We start from the raw sequence: 8233 nt of genomic DNA, 5'->3' as shown, positions 1-8233 counted from the left end.
TAGGTATAGGTGTGTTACATGAGTCTGCTGAATTTCGTACATGTACGTGAAACGTAGCTCGAGGGGCACGTGTATGTGTCTCTATCGAGCCATTTTGCCACACCCATTTTTTTGCTTAGGTCCTCAAAAATGCGATTCATTTTGGAGAAGAAGAAACAGAGCAATTCCAAGAGGGTCCTCGCACCATTGGTGCTCAGGCCCTAATAATAATAATAAATGGAGCAATTCCAATAGGGTCCTCGCACCATCGGTGTTCGGGCCCTAATAAAACTATAACAACTCTGGGAAGCGGACATGGGAAATAAAAGTTCAAAAGAAGTCAAGTCAAGAAGCTTTGTAAAAGCTGGAGCACCAGACCACAGCCTGAGCTCGGCCTGGAAGACAGACTCCTCTACTGTCACACACAAGGAGACTGTCATCTATGTTGAACTCCCTGGAGAACAGCACTAATCACTGAACTTACTCACAAAAGTGAGTGCAAAGAACTGGCATCCCCAGGTTGGGAAGTGAGAGGGTTTATTTAGGGGGGGGGTATACCTGTGCTGACAGGTATATATTTACATAACCTATGACATATGCTGCATCTCCTATGACATATACTGCATCTTCAAGTCTCCTTGGGAGTCTTGCCATAATAACACGACAGCATTATGCCTCTGGAGATGCCATATGACTGATCTGATTGGGTGTATCCTTCCAGCCATGAATGCACAGCACCAGTCACACAGCTAACCTACACAAGATTTTGTGCTGTATAGCAAGGAAGCATCATTCCATTTTAAAATGATGGTGATGGAGTTTAGAGTAGATTTTAAATGTCTCTTTCGAAATAAATAAATAAAGCATTACCATGCAGTTGCTCATTTGTTCTGAGTGTTTTTTCCAACATGATGTTATATATATATGGGTCGATCAAAGAGGAAAAGGTGTTTTCAAGCATTTTAAATATATTTTCACTTATATATTTTCAAATATAATTTATTTCTGTGATGCAAAGCTGAATAGAAAAAAATGCAAAGCTGTTATTTTGAATAAATGCTCTTCTTTTTAAATTTTTATTCCTGAAAAAGTACCACAGGTTCCAAAAAATATATTAAGCAGCACAACTATTTTCAACATTGATAATAAATCAGCATATTATAATGATTTCTGAAGGATCATGCTACACTGAAGACTGCAGTAAAGGCTGATGAAAATTTAGCTTTGCATCACCGAAATAAATTATATTTTAAAGTATACTAAAATAGAAAACCATTATTTTAAATTGTAATAATATTTAACAATATTACTGTTTACTTTTAAAAGATACTGTTAGACTTAAAAAAAAACAAACATAAAATATCTTACTGAACATAACCTGGGTTCCCTTTCACCCTAAATAAAAAATGTACCACTTTTAACATCATGCAGGGGAAAAAAAACACCCAGAACAAATTAGCAAATGCATATTAACGCTTTCACTACCACCTACACTTAACACCCTAACATTGTGCTGTTTTGCACTTTTGAAAAGCAAAAATGACATGGAATTCATATGCGTTTTCACTTGATACAGATATTATTATACTATCTAACACATAACCACATCACTGCAGTCAGCTAACTGAACACAGGACTAAGATCCTGGCAACCTTTGACGAGATTATGATGAAAATGGATTGCTTCAATTTTGAGAAAACATTCTGTGCTCATATTACAGTATGAGCGCAGTAGTAAATACAGTAAGAGCGATTGAGTTCTGCCAACTTACATAAGCAAAAATAATTTTAAATGCCAAAGCAGCATTGATAACCAATTGTTATTAATAGGAATGTATGGAGGGAATGCAACCCAGAAAGATTGACAGAATCATGGGGGTAGTGTCTGTCTAAATGTTAAATGTAATCTCTGTTTGAAGTCTTATGGAACGTCAGTTCAAACTAGAGATGCATCTCATGAGACTTAAAACATCTATATCTAAAACTACTGTATGAAACATATATTAAAATACATCAAAGCATTGACAGGCCTGCACTGCTTTCCTCTTCTCCTTTATTCTGCTCTCTGCAGCTACAGACAAACTGCAGAACTATTTTGTTGGTCTTGAACACATATATACTGGTAATATGGAGTGATAAATACTGTTCTGTTCACAGAAACAACCATATAAAAAACAACCATACAACCACAACCAAGTGAAGCTAAACCACATTTTTGAGTGTTATTTGCTTGACCAGTGCTGTATGCACAAAAACCACTGTTGTTTGTCACGCCCTTTACATTATTATAAGAGTAGGGTACACAACTACATTGATAACCTTGGATTAAAACATTATTTTAAACCTGGAAATTAACAACATTTTAAGATTTTTTTTTTTTTATGAAACATTATGACGTTAATAAAATTAATACGAAATATTTCAGATGCTGCATTAATTCTAGGTCACTAATCAAATACTAAATTTGACTGATGTGAATTGAAGCACAAAATGCTGTTTGGATCGTTATGCTCATAAATTATGCTAGATTTTACACTAAATTTGGAGTTCATGCAGCTTGAGTGTCATTAATACAAATACTTCTCAATTCAAATTCAAACTGTTATACCAATAATAAAAACGGAATTGAATAAAAAATTATAAAATTCAAAAATGTCGCATTTTTACTACTGGATTGTAGACATTTTTGAACCACACTGTACATATTGTAAAAAAAAAAAAAAAAAAAAGATTTATGTTATTTAAATGGGGAAAATATAGATTTCATATCTCTCCATGGGCATGAAGCCATTTTTTAAGGTATGCACATTTAAGATTAGGTCTACAGTGATACAATATATGCGGCTTCAACATTTCTGTGTCCCGGTCATCCATTTTTATGACAGCGTGACATCAGATTGACATGACGAGAGGCTCGGAGTCCCTAGATGAGAAAACATGAAGCTTCTGCAACAGGAGAGAGAGAAAAGAGCCACACAAATCCAAAGAGATTTTAAATAAGCATTTTTTTTTTTTACCAAATTGCCATGCATGTTGATAACCCTATAACATTTCTCAAAGCAGTAATGGCACATGTGTGGCCATTTTGCAGTTGGTTGGTTTCTTACTGCGTATCGAAACCGTGTCATTCCGTAACGGCTGTCACAACTTCATTAAATGGTCTCTAGTGTTACGGAAGACGGCAGGCAATGAGTTCTGGATGTGCTCATAATCCTGCTGCCGCCACACGCATTGCACTGCTGGACCAAGGCCAAGACGCATATTACACAAATAAAACAGGAGCAGGCAATGGTAACACAAGCCATTTTATCTGAGTAAGTTCATAACCTGCTGTCCTCCCTCACGCATATATCACAACAATGATTAGGTCACACAGTAAATGATGAGAAAATCTAAAGGACACCTGTGAAACACAACTAATTGAATGACAGGGTTACTGTCACCTTTTCTGTATTAAGATGGGGAAAAACATCCTTTTGCATGGACAGCTCTGATGGTTCACCCTAAAAATTGATGGCACAGTTGACAGCTTTCCAGGCAGGAAGGATTGCTTTTGTGTGTGACAGTTCCAATCTGTCCGAACATCACGGCTCAATTTGCAGACCCAGTACTGTGCCACACTGCCAGAGTGAATCCATTCATTATGTGCGACTAATGGCTGTCTGAGCCATGTCAGTCATAAATGATAAAACCCCCTTCTCTTTGGTTCTTGCTGTATACAGGATAAATGTCCACCATGTGAAGTGCTGTAAAAACACAGTTCAGATCTTGCTACATTTAAGGCAGCTGTATAATGCAGTGGATGTTTATATACAGTATATATGTGGGAGGGGTGGCTTACTGTCCTCTTTGAGAGGCACCTGGCACCCTCACCTGTCCTGTCTGATATTGTTCAATAAGCATATTTGTGTCTTTTGCTATCTCATTGTCCATTCACCGGTCACACTTTGGGGACACAGCGTGAGAAGTGCTGAATGTATGTGCGTTTGACGCAGCTTCCTGTCCACCTCCATGCATTCTCAGCCTGCACGATCATGTTACATTTTGCACATCCCCCACAACAACAGCACACGCTCAATTCACATCAGAATAGATTTTCTGAAGGAGATCGTTTGGCAGCACATTCTGTGAAGGTTATCTATATAATGCATTATAAAGGAATTCAGAATGCCTTATATAATCTTTAAATAGTATTTTACTCATTAACCCAAAATGGGAAAATTATGTCATTAATTACTCACCCTCATGCCATTTCAAGCCTGTATGATTTTTGTTCTCTGTGCATCACAAAAGAAGATATTTTGAAGAATGTTGGGGTCCAAACCTCTTCTAAACACCTCTGACTTTGATATTATAGGCAAAAAATACAGACATTTAAAAATAATAATAAAAATCTTTTGTGTTCCATAGAAGACAGATAGACAGACATACAGGGACATACAAAATGACATTAAGATCAGCATATAATCTCACAGCATATAAAGTCACAGTGTAACAGTAGCAACAGATATTTTCTTCCGTATTGTGACATACATCAAAATGAAACAGATTATCGGAAAAGAAAAAAAATGTAGGGCGGGACTTGTTGATTGGATGGAGGCAGAACTGTATGCAAGCTTGTAGTCAATTGTAAGAAAGGGGCGGAGTTTATGTATACAAAATGATTGGATGTCTGGTATACCTCACCAGAGGGAAGCCTGTCGTTTCACCGGGATATCAAGTAATTAAATTTTAATAAAAAAAGAAAAAAAAGATGAACATTCACAATAAGATTAAAAAATGCATTTAGAAAGGGTGAACTTCCACTTCATGCTGACTTCTAAGAATCAGCAACAAATGAAAGGCAGAATAGATCGGCCTTGTAGATTTGCTGCTCCAGAGTGCACAGAAAAATGAACTCAAAGCATTTTTAGAATAAAACGTGCATCATAAATTACACCTATGTGTGTACTACTTTATACGGTTATATATAAAACACTGGTAAATGTGGTTATTTATGTATCAAGAATTATGATGTTCAAACTTCAATACTGAACATTTGTAAGACTATAAATCAGTTGTTAATGAGAACAACTGCTTGAGGAAATAAATGCTCTTGTGACTGACTGTTTTTGCTTTGATTGCTCTGAAACTATTTATTTCCATTTCTTGTGTTGCTCATTTTGTCTTGTTCACCTCAGCTAGCTTGCCCTGACTTGCTGGAATCTTCTTGGAAACGAATCCGCCTCAGGAACGACATCCGTGCAACAAGAAATGATGGCCACAGCCAATTTATTAGAGCAAATGTCTCATTTCACCTGGAAAACCAGCCACAGCCTACAGCTCAACGCAGCTGCTGCACAAGCAGATCACAAGGAACAGAAGGGACAGAGGTAGGAGATCAAGGGAAAGAGAGAGATCAAATCAGGAAGTGATGAATGAGGGAGAGGAAATCAGGGGAGATGGATGGCGGTAAGCATAGAGGAAAAGAGCAAGCGAATCTCCAGGCATGTGCCCCAACAGCTGTTGTGGCTACTGCAGTGTTAGCTTTGTTGGCGCGGTTTCATGTGATTATCCGACTCTAAGTACCAACTATCCATTCATGTGGTTCAACGACACATTACAATAAATATAAACATTTTATGCATTAAAAAATAGGGTTTTAATTCAAAAACAAAAATGTTATAGACAGATACTGAGAACCCTGCAAGAATTCCCATATGGACTCATGCGATTAGTAGGTAGAAGCAATGGGAAGAAATAGAGAGGAAAAACTGAGAGATGGTTGACCCTGGACACTAAAGACAGCTCAAATATATCACAGTTAGCCATCTGTGCTTCTGTCTCCCTCTTGCTCTTGGCTAATCAGCTACACGAGGCAGAAAAACTGAAGAGAAGTCAGCAGGGACAGGATGTTACTTCATATCAGCCCTATAGACTGTCATTCACCGTCAGCCAATATTCGCCGCGTGAGTGCGTGACATCCTTCCACTGGCAAGGTCAATGTCTACAATGTTGTGTCATCTAAAATTCCACATTAAGCAGGTGACACCTGACAAAACTAAACCCTGTCAGAGGTACAGGCTTAATTCAATGATGCCTTTAATGTAGAGATTAAAGCAGCGGACAAAAGCAGAAGGTTGCTGATTGGATCTCTACAAAAACCAATTCAGCAAGGCACTAAGCGCTCCATGTTGTGAAAAAATAAAAGTTAGAAAATACAAAAGAAGAAAATACCTTAATAAACTGTAAGCTAATTTGCTATTTGGAGGGGAAAATGGGGGTCAGCAAGATTTAAAAAAAAAGAAATTACTACTTTTATTCAGCAAGGAACCATTACATTGAAATCAAAATCGAAGTCACTTTTACATTGTTCCAAAAAAATGTATATTTCAAATATATTATTTTGATCTTTCTATTCATCAAAGAAGTGAAACAATAAAATAAAATAAAAAATCACAGGAATGAATCATGTTTTAAAATATATTTAAACAGAAAAATATTATTTTAAATTGTAATAATTTTTCACTATTACTGTTTTTACCGTATTTGTATCAAATAAATGCAGCTTTGGTTGGCATAAAAGAATCTTTCAAAAACATTAAGAAATGTTACCGACCCCAAACTTTTGAACAGTAATGAATATATATTTTAATCATATAAATTATATTGAAACTGTATGAAATTATAAATGTTTTTAGATTGACAAAATGAATTATCTTCAATTTTACAGTAAAAAATGTATATTACAAATAATCTAGCCAACACTTGTATCACTATGCAAAGGATACATATAAAATTATCAGTTAATTTGTTGTTGGTTTTTATTCAGTCTGCCACAGTTCTTCACATGGGAGCTATGCTACATGATTTTTCCTGTTGCTAATGACTAATTACTCATGTGGGATTTAGGCTATACCTCCATTTTCAATACTGACCCTTTAAATCTTCTCTGTGGCCCCTACCACGTACCGTACAGCAAATTCTTTATGTAACCGATTATATGCTGCTTTTCTCGATTAAACGTGACCCTCTTGGAAAATATTGTGATTCTGTGTCTGGAAAAAATGATACTGGACTGTGACCTTGCATACCTCCCTCTGGCAGAGGCAGTGTTTCTTCCTGCATTGATTTTCATTTCAGTGCTGCGTTATTTGGGCTCCTGCTTATAGTCTGAAGTCGCTGCCAAAATGAGAAGGTGCCAAGACTCCACACCTCACAGACATCTATCATCCAGTATTTAAAAGGTAGATGAATAAGAAATAAGACGATTAGAACAATCTAGTAATGCAGAAGCTTATGTACTATATTTTTGTTAGTAGTTCTGCACAAATACACTGTTGAATTGTGCAATATGATACGAAATATGCAGCCAGTCATTAGATGCTATATCCGAAACAATATTTTCAACACCATTCTAACTCTCAAAAAACGTAAAGGACATGAGCCTGACAGGCAAAAAACAAAACAAAAAAAACATTACTTGATATCAACTTTTAAACACACAAGGCTCAACCTCCCTAGAGTCAACAACAGAAACTACTACTATTAACTCCTCCAATATCAAAAGGCTTCACTCATTTACACAAAATGCAAATGCTCATTACAAATGACCAGAACATGGTCGCAAAAGTGCACAGAGATATCATTTGTTATAAGAGTGCGTTGTAAAGAAGTGATACCACACTTTTTTACAACTGCACCCTCTAATGTCAGCAACAACAAATGAGTTGCTTCAAGTGTAGTCTTCTCTCATGAGGTTTGTGCCCTACGTGAAATGAATGAAAGCTGTTCTGCTTTAAATACATGTCATGCCTCAGGTTTAAAAGGTCTTCTAGAATTTCACTGTCATATCCAACTAGCTGAGATATTAAATTCTGGCTTAGACGTAAAATGTATACCATTTATCTTTGTTATAAAAAAAAAAAAAAGTGACATGACATGTGGCCAAGTATGGTGACCCATACTCGGAATTAGGGCTCTGCATTTACCCATCCAAAGAGCACACACACAGCAGTGAACACACACAAACCATGAACACACACCCAGAGCAGTGGGCAGCCATTTTTGCTGCGGCACCCGGGGAGCAGTTGGGGGTTCGGTGCCTTGCTCAAGGGCACCTCAGTCATGGTATTGAAGGTGAGAGAGAGCGCTGCACATTCACTCCCCCCACCTACAATCCCTGCCGGTACGAGACTCGAACCCACAACCTTTGGGTTATGAGTCCGACTCTCTAACCATTAGGCCATGACTGCCCCTACTTATACATGATGCAA

Source organism: Sinocyclocheilus anshuiensis, unplaced genomic scaffold (assembly GCF_001515605.1).
Source record: "Sinocyclocheilus anshuiensis isolate Anshui unplaced genomic scaffold, SAMN03320099.WGS_v1.1 scaffold1346, whole genome shotgun sequence".
Taxonomy (NCBI): Eukaryota; Metazoa; Chordata; class Actinopteri; order Cypriniformes; family Cyprinidae; genus Sinocyclocheilus; species Sinocyclocheilus anshuiensis.
The sequence above is the reverse complement of the archived record's forward strand: the minus strand, read 5'-3'. Positions refer to the sequence as shown.